This window comes from Schistocerca gregaria, chromosome 3, assembly GCF_023897955.1.
Source record: "Schistocerca gregaria isolate iqSchGreg1 chromosome 3, iqSchGreg1.2, whole genome shotgun sequence".
NCBI classification, from domain to species: Eukaryota; Metazoa; Arthropoda; class Insecta; order Orthoptera; family Acrididae; genus Schistocerca; species Schistocerca gregaria.
Window position 1 is genome coordinate 825,902,485 of NC_064922.1, and position 12,953 is coordinate 825,915,437.

The 12,953-nt window shown below is 44.8% G+C and overlaps 1 protein-coding gene across 1 annotated transcript in view; it reads left to right on the top strand.

Moving 5' to 3' along the window:
• The first annotated feature begins 298 nt into the window (after positions 1-298).
• Positions 299-12,953, top strand: part of LOC126355884 (serine/threonine-protein phosphatase rdgC) — a 1,775,952-nt gene continuing 1,763,297 nt past the window's right edge. The window contains exon 1 of the mRNA XM_050006387.1: positions 299-463. The gene's annotated coding sequence lies outside the window, so the exon portion shown is untranslated. The remainder of the gene's footprint in view (positions 464-12,953) is intronic.

The following is a 12,953-nucleotide window of genomic DNA, read 5'->3' on the forward strand; positions in this document are numbered from 1 at the left end:
TCATTCCACGACGTTCTGACGCTGCGCGTCAATTAGTAAAGGTGTCACGATGACTGTTGCGTTCCTGTCGTTGCAGCGCTACAGCACGCCACAGGCTAGGCAGACGGACGCCCCATTCCTCGGCCAGCCACCTGCGTGTGATGGGCGGCGCGTGTCGGCTGACGTGACATTTCGGGCGGCCCGTGAGACGCCGACGCCGACGCCGCTGGTACAGCTGTGAGCGCCGGCCGCTCCGCGCATGCGCGCACACTCGCCTGTTGCCGTCTCGGCGCGGCGCACACAGCTGCGCGCCCCGCTCAGTAGCGTCGCGACGGCCGCCGACGCCGCGTCTCGCACGCACGTACGCAGCAGCCTGCCGCGCCGCCTACGCACGCGAGCCCTCCGGTACGCGAACACGCACGCAGGTGCCGCACGGCTCACGCCGAGTGCACTGCCGTTGCCACCAGCCCGCGCCCAACGTTGCGTGAGTACCCACCTAACAGCGAATGCTTGCTTTCTCTGCTATTACAACAGCTGTAGATTTAACAACAAAACAAAACGCTGTCGTTATTTTGGTCATACCTGCGTCTTTGGTGAACCTCGAATGGTGTATAGTGTTGCACCATGAGCGTCCATAGAAAATTATCCAAGAGGGAGCAAGATTTCAGAACTGGCATTTTTAATGCTGCTGATTTGGTGAATTTTAGGACATGTCGTGTTGAATGAGCTAAATTTGGTAAGAAGCATGCTACACTTACTGTATGGTAAATTACTGGTTGTTAGTCATTCATTTTCTTGATGTGAATTATTTTCTCAGATGCGAGAATACTTTTCCACACAAGTGACATCATGTCATTTGGCGCCTCCCATCCTCCCCCCTCCTCCTCACCCCCCCTCCCCAGCATCCTTAGATTAGTTGCATTTGTTTTGGCTCCTTGTGGACTTTTAAAAATAAATGTAAGTTTCGTGATTTTGTAAACTGGTTGCTTTTTTCCTTTCAAAGTAAGTACTACATGTACCTTCTTCGGTAACAGAAATAAATTTCCGATTCTTATTCCAGTATTACGTGAAGGAACAGTTAATTTCGTTTTAACGTAATTCATGAGATCTTTGAAAGCTTCTAGTTAAGCAAGGGAAGTACTAGACCTTCCGTATCTTCTACTTTCAATAAAAATGAGTGAAAACAATAAAAAGAAATGTTTTCTTATTCTTTTAATTTAATAATTAAAATTTTTAATAGTGTAATTTACCAAACATTTCACATTCCATTGGAAAAGAGATAGAAATACGGAAAAATCATCTAATTTCATATCGACACTGTTTAACCCTGTAAGTTATACTTGGAAAACTCACCATTAAGTAGTTAAATAACCGATGATTTGCCATGAAAGTAGCTGAAAGTTGATAAATGTGCTCCAACTTTTAACGTATGCATCTTTAAAGGAAATCACAATTTTGCGTGTGGTACTTAAAAGACATGCATAGCTCCTGCACCTGTTCATTGTATGTACTGACATTTTCCTCTTGGGGTAAAATAAAAATTGAAGTTTTTGTAACCTTTAACTTGGGATAGTCTTTCAACGCAGATTACGAATGTGTTGATTTGATGGCATCGCTTTCAATGGCTGAAGTTGACAGTCCACGCAACTGTTCTTGAAAAAGTGTTCACCTGTGGTACGTCTTTGCAATTTGCGTTTTCAAAAATTCCCTTCAACATACGTAGGGTGGTGAGATAGGATTGTAGTTCCTGTTGTCGTAGATCTTCTATGAAAAGTAATGTTAGTCAATCGAATGGTCTACATTTCTAATAAATTTGTATTAACTAGGATAATATTTCGTACTGAAATCAGTAGTGGCGCTTCGCAAAAACACATTGGGAGCTATTTCGCAAATGGTTCGTTGGCGGGCCCATGTTTTCTATAACGTTTCTGTTCCTATTGGCGTATACTTTCACCCGTGTTAGCTTTAGTTACGAGTTACGACACATCCGATATACAGATTTTGCAATCGGGGGATTTTGGCGCCACTCTTGTACTGAAGCGCCAAGTGGCCGCTTGTGTCGACTGGGCTTTAAACCAACCCTGCCCCTCTTATACAAACTGGTGGCCAAAATTAAAGCAACAAACGGAAATTTTGCTAGGTTGCGTTTATTTTGCCACAAAACAGTGTAAACAGGTGATAGTATAGTAGAATAATGTGAAGTATACACAACGTAATCAGCTGCAACATGCATAACGGTAGACAAAAATGTTCTTCGTTTTTTCAAACTAAACGGATTTGCACATACATTCTGACAACTGGTTACTGTGCCCAGTATGGGGTGCGACTACCTTTGGCACAAATACAGGCCTGATTACGACGGCACGTGCTGTGAATGATGTCATCAGTCTCATGGTGGGGCAATGACGGGCATTCTCCAGCAGAGCCGCTCACAAGTCTTGGAGAGTGGTTGGTGGATGCTGACGTGATGCAACCCGTCTCTCTAGTGCATCCCGGACATGCTGTATGGGATTCAAATCCGTAGAGTGACCAGGCCATGCTATGCGTGCGATATCTTCCGTTTCCTAGAAAGTCAAAAACCCGTGGGATATGAGGTCGAGCATCATCGTCCATCAACACGAAGTCTGGGCACACAGAACCTCGCAACAACCGTGCGTGAGATCCCAATATCTTCTTACAGTACCTGAAAGCAGTTAAATTTTGCTGATTCACCCCTTCAGCCTCGTGATGACTGGGTGTTGTGTGGTGTCCTTAGGTTAGTTAGGTTTAAGTAGTTCTAAGTTCTAGGGGACTGATGACCATAGATGTTAATTCCCATAGTGCTCAGAGCCATTTGAACCATTTTTCACCCCTACAATTTCAGGAAGTGGGTTTCGAGTGGTAAACATAATCCCTGCTCACACCATTAGGAATACTCCTCGAGATCGGTCTCTTTCTACAATATTTGTGACCCGAAATAGTGTTTCACGTGCCATCCAGCTGCGATTCCGTCGAGAATCACTCTCCAGGCCGAATCGGGACTCATCTACGAAAAGAACATTGGCCCACTGTTCGACCGTCCAGGTCGCATGTTGACGGCTCTACTTGGGACGTTCCCTACGGTGAAGACATGCCAGATGTAAAAAGACAGCAGGTCTTCAACAATAAAGGCCACTCTGCTGAAGCCTTCTGCACACCGTTTGCCTCGATACAACACGTCCAGAGGATGCTGTGAGGTCACATGCCAGTTGTCGAGCAGTACTAAAGCGGTTCCGTCGTGCTCTTACAGTTAAATAACGGTCCTCTCTTTCTGATGTTACACGTGGTCATCCCTAGCCTTGGACTCCGGGGTCCGCAGCTCGTGGTCGTGCGGTTGCGTTCTCGCTTCCCACGCCCGGGTTCCCGTGTTCAATCCCGGCGGGGACAGGGATTTTCTCTGCCTCGTGATGACTGGGTGTTGTGTGCTGTCCTTAGGTTAGTTAGGTTTAAGTAGTTCTAAGTTCTAGGGGACTGATGACCTCAGATGTTAAGTCCCATAGTGCTCAGAGCCATTTTGGTCTCCGGTATACAGTTTCGGTCTCTATAAACTGTCACCTCATCCGAGAAACAACAGAAGGATTCACATTAAGCCATCGCGCCACATCAATTTGCGACTCAACTGCTTCCATTCTTCCTATGGCTTTCCACAACAGAGAGTCTGGTAGGCGTTTTCTCAGTGCCATCCGTCACCGTCTGGGACTGTGTACACAGCGACTGTGGATGTGGGACTACCCTGCAAACACTATCCCGCTTGACAGGTGCGCCGACGTCATTGCTGGCGCGGCTGTCCGTTGATCGGAATGGCAGAGCACGATTTTAACGACGTCTGTTGACAGTTTTTATGAATACATAGTGAATTAGTCACAAGACGGGGAGATACCAATTTGTTGATTTAGTTTTGGACATAAGTGTATTTTCAGTTTCCGGTCACAAAAGTGGTTTCATTGCCGCTTTCGACTTGTTACCAAGTCGTCATAAAATCTTCGGCTTAAAAAGAGAGATAGTAAAATATACTAGAAAACTAAATTAAAAATCAAATTAACTTCTATACACATCTATAGGTATGTGACTGTATCACACTATATCTCGTTACAACACCCTCATTGGCATTGTAGCGAGAAGGAAGTGCTTCTCTGGATGGTATCACGAACCTGGTGTCTCGCTGCTTCTGTAAGTCCCTCGTAGGACAGTGGTAGCGCTCAGTCGTCAGGTTCCATGTAGTTGGTGATCCTGCTGAAGTGGAGTGTTTAGGGATGCCAGTTGTTAATTGTCAACAACGTTTGTACTATGCTTGTTTTAATACAGAAATTGCTTTGTCACACACGTCACAGAATCGGCATTTGCAATATGGCGCTCTGGACTACGCCCATTAACACAGCTTTCTGCCTTTACATAATGATAAACACTGCCCACGACACGTGGCATTCTGATAACGAATAACTTCACTTTCTAGCTTGTTTAACTGCTGAAATATGAACTCGCGACCGTTCTTTTAGAGCCGCCACGTTTAATCGACCGTGCGTTTTGAGTGGCTCCTCGCGACTAACTCGCCCTGTCTTCCCGAAGGACGAAGGACAAGACAAACCACTCAACCTTACTTTCTCAGCCAATAAGGACACTTCTCTCATTTCCTACATATATATATCCAAACCTTCAGCCAATGGCGTTCTCATCGCTGTTGCCAGGCGGATCTGACGTCACGTTTGCGGACATTGTGACGGAAGTTTGTCTCGGAACACTGTCTCAGATTGTAAGATACTACTCCCAAATAGTCGGATCTTGTCCCTACTAAGGTTGCACAACATTGCCTCCTATGATTTCATCACTAATGCTCTTGCTGACGCTTAATTGTTAAATGTACATGTAGCTTGGCTGCTACTGAGGATTCCCGATCGCATAAATTTGCGTAATATTTGGCTTAAACACGTGAGGGGAATACATATATGCATTACATTGTCAACTGAGTAGGCCCAGAGAGACGATGACGACGTAGGCTTACCGACGCTCTAAAATTTCCTGGCAGATTAAAATCGTGTGTCGGAGCGGGATTTGAACTTCGGAGCTTCGCCTTTGTGCAGTAAGTGCTCTACCGACTGAGCCATCCAAGCGGGACTCACGATCCGTCTTCACAGCGCTTTGATTGTTGGAACTACTACCCAATAAGACAGATTTGGTAACTCCTAACAATTTCAAATTATTACCCAGTCACTTGCAGCCTTCAGTTCGAACAATAAGAGTGCAGGGATTTTTACATACGTGAGTGGCTCGCAGACTTCTTGAGTAATAGAACCCAGCACGTTGTCCTGGACCGCGAGTGTTTATTAGAGACAAGGGTATCGTCAGGAGTGCCTCAGGAAGGTGTAATAGAACCGTTGTTATTCTATAGGTACGTAAGCTATCTGACGGAGAGGGGGAGCAGCATTGTGCGACTGTTGGCTGCTTGCACTGCAGTGAACGGGAAAATGTCGTTGTTGACCGACTGTGGGTGGATATAAAACGAGTTAGACAGGACAGCTATTTGCTGTCGGGATTGGCAGCTCGCTCTGAATGTAGAAAAATACAAACAAGTTGATGATGATGAGTAGGAAAAACGGTTCTGTAATATTCGAGTACAGGATTAGTTGTGTGCTGCTATATTCAGTCACGTCGGTGAAATAGCTAGGCGCAATAGTGTAAAGTGATATGAAGTGGAACGACAGACGATGTCTGTTCAAAAAATCCCGGAACATTCATGATTTCGTTCCAATAGCGTGTTGTAACGAAATGCGGTTGGCATTTCAGTGTGTAAGTGCTGCAAGTTTCATTGTTGCATGTCCGTTAGTCATTGTTCAGTGCTATATTTAGTAGAACGTTGTGTCGCACAGTTTGCGAGTTTCGAGATGGCAGAGTTAGAGGAGCAACGCGTCTACATTAAATTTTGCATAAAACTTAAGAAAACCTTTACAGAGACACACCAATGATGCAATAAGCCTACGGTGACGTGCGCTTAAAATCGTACTCGGTGTTGCAAATGGTTCACACGGTTTAAAAACTCCAGACGGAAGTTAGAGATGATCTTCGTTCAGGACGCCCTTTGACGTCTACCGACGATGCTCATGTTAGGAACGTCAACGAAATTGTGCCTGCCAATCGAAGACTGGATGTCCGAGAGGTTGCAGAAGAATGTAACATTTCATTTGGACCATGTCATAGAATCATGACTCAGCGTCTTGGAATGCATCGTGTTGCTGCCAAGTTCGTCCCACGGCTCATGAGTCAGGACCAGAAAGAGCAATCAGTGAAGCGCTTTTGGATCGCTCATATTAGAACGAGATGTTCGATAAGGGAATCTAAGCTGGTTATGAGACGTGGGTCTGCGATTATGATGTAAAGACCAAGGTTCAACCTTCACAATGGGTCGTGAAGTGTTCTCCAAGACCGACGAAAGCTCGTCAGGTCAGGTCAAATGTCAAGGGTATGCTGATAGTTTTCTTTGACCTTGAAGGATTAGTTCGTCATGAATTCGTGTAACAGGGACAACCTGTTAATCGATGGTACTATCGGGACGTTCTGCAACGCCTGCGAGAAAATGTGAGAAGCAAACGGTCTGAAATATGACGAGACAATTCATGGCTCATTCATCACGCTAACGCACACACAAATTCATTCCTGTTGGTGAGCGACTATTGCACAAAAAAAAAAAAAAAAAAAAAAAAAAAAATTGAAATCACTGTGCTGCTTCAACCTCCGTACTCTCCAGACCTGGCACCTGCGGACTTTTTTTTAATTTCCAAAGCTTAAAACCGCTCTGAAAGGACGAAGATTTGCAACGTTACCCTAGATAAAAGAAAATCTGCATACGGCACTTCGGACCATCCAACAATAGCCGAACCAAAACGGTTTCCGGAAGTGAAAATCGCGTTGGGAGCGGAGTATTAATTGTGGAGGACAGTATTTCGAAGGAGATCATGCACAATAAGTAAACGGTAAACAAAGAAAAATTTTGTAGACGAAGTTCCGAAAGCTTTTGAACAGACGTAGTACAAGAATTGTAGTAGGAAGGCGCTTGGTCGGCTTCGGTTTATCGGGAGAATTTTAGGAAAGTATAGCCCACCCATGCAGAAGACCGCATAGTGCTACCCATTCGAGATTACTGCTCGACTGTTCACCGGACGCTGTGGCCGAGCGGTTCTAGGCGTTTCAGTACAGAACCGCGCTGCTGCTACGGTCGTAGGTTCGAATCCTGCCTCGGGCATGGATGTGTCTGATGTCCTTAAGTTAGTTAGGTTTAAGTCGTTCCAAGTCTAGGGGACTGATGACCTCATAAGTTAAGTCCCATGGTGTTTAGAGCCATTTTGCTCGATTGTTCGGCATCCCCAACAAGTCGGGTGATGCTCGAAACACACGAGCGAGTAACAGCTGCGAGTTTCGCAGTGAGAACGCGTCGTTCCAGTGCACACGGGGCGTTATCGCAGCGAAAATCACGCAGCAGTTCTAAACTTGAACCCAAGTAGTTTGCATGTAGGCGGAAGAAAGTAGGCAGTGTTTGTTTATTGCTTATATGAATGTAGTAAGGAACGTGGCGGGAGGTTTTGGACTCACCCAATGGTTACAGCACGGCTGATAAAACGTGCGTTCGCCACTCTGTTTATAGATTTAAGAGAAAATGAAAGTAAGTTATTTATTTTCGAAGGAAAGTCCAATCGTTTGATGAATTAACTGTAAAATAAGAACTGTAAGGACAGCTGTTCATCTTTCCCAGATATCTGGGTGGCGGTTGTAGTCTAATTGATCCGCATTATCAATACAGAATCGGCCAGCACTATGTAAAATAGTAAGGAAAGTTTGTATAGCTGGGTGGAAAATCGTGCACGAAGGCTGAATTCCGAAGTTCACTGAAGAAAAGTGTCTGTGGATGCCACGGGATTTGAAAAGCATGCTACGTGATCTAGAAAATGATATCTTATCAACCCAAGGAGGATCTTCAATTACCGGTAGAAGAAATGTTTTCGCTAACTATAGACAATGCTGGCAAAGTACCATGGTAAGACAAATGTATCCAAATCTAGTCGTTAACAATCGTAGTTAACACTGAATGAATTAATTCCCGAACGTGGAATACAATTCAACATTGTCGCTATTGAAATGTATGCAATTATGTACTTTGTGACAGCAGTACAATAAAACACCGATCACGCTGAACCGGCAGGGGTGACAGAATTAATTTTAAACTGGTATTGTTAACTGAAGATTTGTTCATTTAGATGAAAGGCCTCTCGCCAGGAAGCAGAGCATTTGCAGCTTGGCTCTATTTCAAGTTTTAAATAGGAACATTCAAGTACGAACGCCACCTCTAGAATACAAACAAAAAATACACCGATGAAAAAAATCACTACACCAAAAAATAATTAATGTAGAGTAATGAAATTTCAAGATTGCATTTGTCTAGATAACGTATTTAAGTGGTGAACATTGAAATATCAGAGATTAATGTAAGCGTGAGGTAAGCCACTGCAAATGTGAAATTCTGGGTGATTAATAACCGGTGTAACCGCCAGAATGTTGAACGCAAGCATGAAAACGTGCAACCACTGTATTGTATAGATGCTGCATGTCAGTTTGTGGGATGGAGTTCCATGCCTGTTGCGCTTGGTCGGTCAATACAGCGACGGTTGATGCTGGTTTTGGATGAAGCTAGACTTGTCGTCCGATGATATCCTGTATGTAATCGATTGCAGACAGATCTGGTCATCGAGCAGGCAAAGGCAACATGTGGACACTATGAAGAGCATGCTGGGTTACAAGAGCGATCTACGGACGAGCGTTATCCTGTTGGAAAACACCCTTAGGAATGCTGTTGATGAATGGTAGCATAACAGGTCGAATCATCAGACCGACGTACAAATTTGCATTCGGGATGCGTCAGATAACCACTAGGGTGCTCCCACTGTCATATGAAATAGCACGACAGACCATAACTCCAGATTTAGGTCCACTGTGTCTAGCATGCAGACCGATTGGTTGCAGGCACTCAATCGGCCTCCTCCTAAGCAACACACGGCAATCACTGTCACCGAGACAGAACCAGCTTTCATCGGGAAACACAACAAACCTCCACCCTGCCGTCCAATGAACTATCACTTGACACCACTGAAGTAACAGTTGGCGGTGGTTTAGGGTCAGATAGGGTGTCTGGCTCAGAGCTGCCCTTTAAGTAACCTGTTTCTAACAGTTTGTTGTGTCACTGTGGTGCCAATTAGTCCTCAAATTGCTACTGCTGTTGCAGTACGGCCGGCCGGGGTGGCCGAGCGGTTCTGGGAGCTACAGTCTGGAACCGCGCGACCACTACGGTCGCAGGTTCGAATCCTGCCTCGAGCATGGATATGTGTGATGTCCTTAGGATACTTAGGTTTAAGTAGTTCTAAGTTCTAGGGGACTGATGACCTCAGAAGTTAAGTCCCATAGTGCTCAGAGCCATTTGAAGTGTTTTTTTTTTTTTTGTTACAGTACGATGTGGTAGAGCCATACGCCGAACAAGACGGTCTTCCCTCTCGGTAGTGCCACGTGGCCATGCGTAGGCCGGTCTTCGTGCGATCGTACATTCCGTTGCCACCAATCATCCACAGTGGCTACACCCCTGCGAAATTTTTCTGCAGTATCGCAGAAGGAAAATCCAGCTCCACGTAGTCCTATTACACGACCATGTTCAAATTCACTGAGGTGCTGATAACGGCGTCTTTGTCGCCTTAAAGGCGTTCTTGATTAACATAATCTCACCACGCCCAATCTCAAAGGTAACTAACACTCACGACCGCGTATTTAAAGCAAACTTCATATGGATTCTCATATTGGCGCTACTGGCTTGAAACCTGAATAGACGGAATCTTTCAGATGTAGAAACACGTCTGCCAACTTTCGTCCATGTCGCACAACTTCTTCTTAGTGCTGCGATTTTTTTCCCATTAATGTTGTTTGACTGTATCATTTACTTGAATCATTTCTGTCCTGATTAGGTTTCTCAGCAAAGTCCTCTCAAAACTATGACCGCTCTTGAAACCGTGGGACTCTCGTCTTCATCCTATCGTGATACTCCACGCGAGGTACGTCCTATATTTCAGGATACTATTTCATCCCTTCAGTGGAAAATTCCACGTCCAAACCGGCTGCATCCATGGCAGGCTGACGCCAGCTGTTGCTAACTCGTATGCACTGCTCGCTTCACCTACGACTGCTGCTTCGCATCCATCAGTGAGACGGCTGCCATGTATCAGTGGTTGGCGAGCACGATTCTCTCTCCGCGTCGTCGCGACGAGATGGCAGCATCGTCGTAGTACTGTGCGCGACTCTATTGTTTCACATACACTGATCAAACGCGCGGGAAAAAGCGTTACGCACTTGTGATAGCAAGTCGCTCGTGTGCATCAAGCCTTAAAGGAAGACATCGAAGCAGTTCAGAGGCCTACTGCTGGATTTGTTACTAGTCGCAACACGGGAGTATTACGTAGTATAGTTAGAGAATCTGCATTTGCTGCAGTCGTAGAACGATTCTATTGGCGCCACTGTACGCTTTGCCTAAGGACCGCGAAGACAATATATCACGAATAGGGGTCGTACGGACACAACTGTTGTTCCCTCGCTCCATTAGCGAGAGGAATTAGATATAGAATGATTCTGAGTGGCACAAAGTGCTCTACACCATGCACCACATCTTGACTTGCGTGTAGATATACATTGCGGGCGTCTTCCCGTTTTGTTGCAGAATATGATTAAACACTCCACATAATGGAACGTGCCACATATGATTCGGTAATATTCTCGATGATTACCGCTTCATGTATGGTTCTCTTCTTTCTTTGCGTCAAGTAGTTTTCAGAAAGCATCTTAGTATACAAAGTATGACGGTTTATATGTGATGTGTTACGACAGAGAGAAGAGCTTTTGACCACTGGAGGTATTCTATTTTATGAGAAATTGAGAAATGTACTGCTACAGATGTCCATCGGCGGCCGAAGTCCGAACTTCCCCGAATGGGGGACCCCCGGGCCACAATGCCGTACCCTCATTCCATCTTGAGAATATCTTTATCGTATCACACGACTAGTTTCGGCGGCACATTGCCACCATCCTCAGGCCCCACTGCTGGCAAAAGAATATTTGATTTCCTTGGTGCGTTTACTGTGGGAGCCTTGTTTCTAGCATTCGTGAGCTGGCTTTCATCAGGAGTTTCTACTCGACTACGAGTTGTCTCCATCGTTGCCTTTGGGGAAAAGACGATGTCGAATAGAGACTTGTGATGTAAGCTAGCCCACGTGTGCTAGTAACAAGGATACCACAGTAAACGCGCCAAGGAAATCAAATACTGTTTTGGCAGTGGTGGGGCCTGAGGAACGCTGTAATGTGCCGCCGAAACTAGTCGTGTGATACGATAAAGACATTCTCAAGATATAGCTGTGGTGGTACTTTTCTCATATATATCATCAGCTGAACATCTTCCATGCAATAGGATGGACATCCATAAATATTCTGTATTAGTTGTTTCATTTTCACATTTAGAAATAAGTCTAGATTTTAGTCCAAAACCACGCCAAAACCATGTTATGAAACAGTGTTTCTCTTTCTCCACTAGACAGTGCCACAGGTTACCCAAAAGTCGTAATACAACACACACATGTCGTATTAAGACATATAAATTCACCTGATGATGGAGATTTAAACCTTGGAAACGCGCTGTGGATACAAATAAACAGTGATTGGTTGCACGAAACTTGTTGCTTCATTCGACAAAAAAAGATCACTTATATTCGGGTAGTTTTATACTGTCTCCACGACATTTAGCTCATTTTTCGTCTCTTATGGGTCCGATGCCCATGTACGAACGTGAGGCAGCGTGGGGGTTCTACGATACTCCCCTAAACAAAAGCCTTTCCTGCGGTAGTTTTCTATTGATTTTCTCTAACCAAGGGGTAACACTCACAAGCGTAACTGTACCATGGCCGTGACCGTAACGAATACTTGTGTGGTTTACCATCGAAGTTGCGCACTAAGTGTTGCCAGTTCATAGCCTACTCCTGTATGCACCAAAGCGCTCATCAAGAAGCTCAGAGTGCCTATATGTAGTGCATTCGTCATCTGTAATCTGAAGTGTAATTTCCTGACAGTTGAAAAGTGTGTGTTGCTCCGTAGTTCGAACTTGATTTTTTATCTTGTATGGGCAATGATCTTACTCACTGAGCTGCCCCGCGGAAGACCAACGACCTCCCTTCATAGCTTCAGTTCTCCAAGAGCGGTACGTATCTCCTACAGTAAGAACGTTATCCGCGAAAATAATGGATCGGGAGTACGTTCTAGCCTGTCAGGGAGTTCCATTAAATCGAATACTCGGCTGAAAGGCCAGAGATTAATTGTGGAATGTCTAATTACCTCAGTAATACAATATGTTTTATATAAGTGGCGCATTTTACGGAGATCAGACATCGTATAACGTGTACCGTCTCCTGGAAGGCCGTCTAAAAACCATAGTAGAATGTTACGATAACCGCAAGTGAACTGTGTCAATCACGAAGAAAACTACGCGTGTTTATGTATGTGTATGTGCTACCAATGATGGAATATTATTTTTGAACGAGAAAAACTCTATGCCTTTACGTCTTTTGAACATAAAAACATAAACAATAAATATATTTCTGTGTAACAAATATTAAGAATAACAAAGACTAGACTACCAGTTTGTTGATTCTCACTGTAGGATGTTTGACTGTTGACGGAGCCACAACCTCATCTCTGCTTGCACCGCTTCAACACTACCGAAGTGAAGTCCTCTAAAGTGTTCTTTAACTTGTGGAAATAGATGCGATTAGGATGCAGCGAACTAAGGGTTCTACGGAGGACGATAGATATCAGTGAAACCAGGTCGCCAAATTTTTGCAGATTTCGCAGTGCCCGTCTGTGGCCTGACATTGTCATACTGAAGGAGTGGT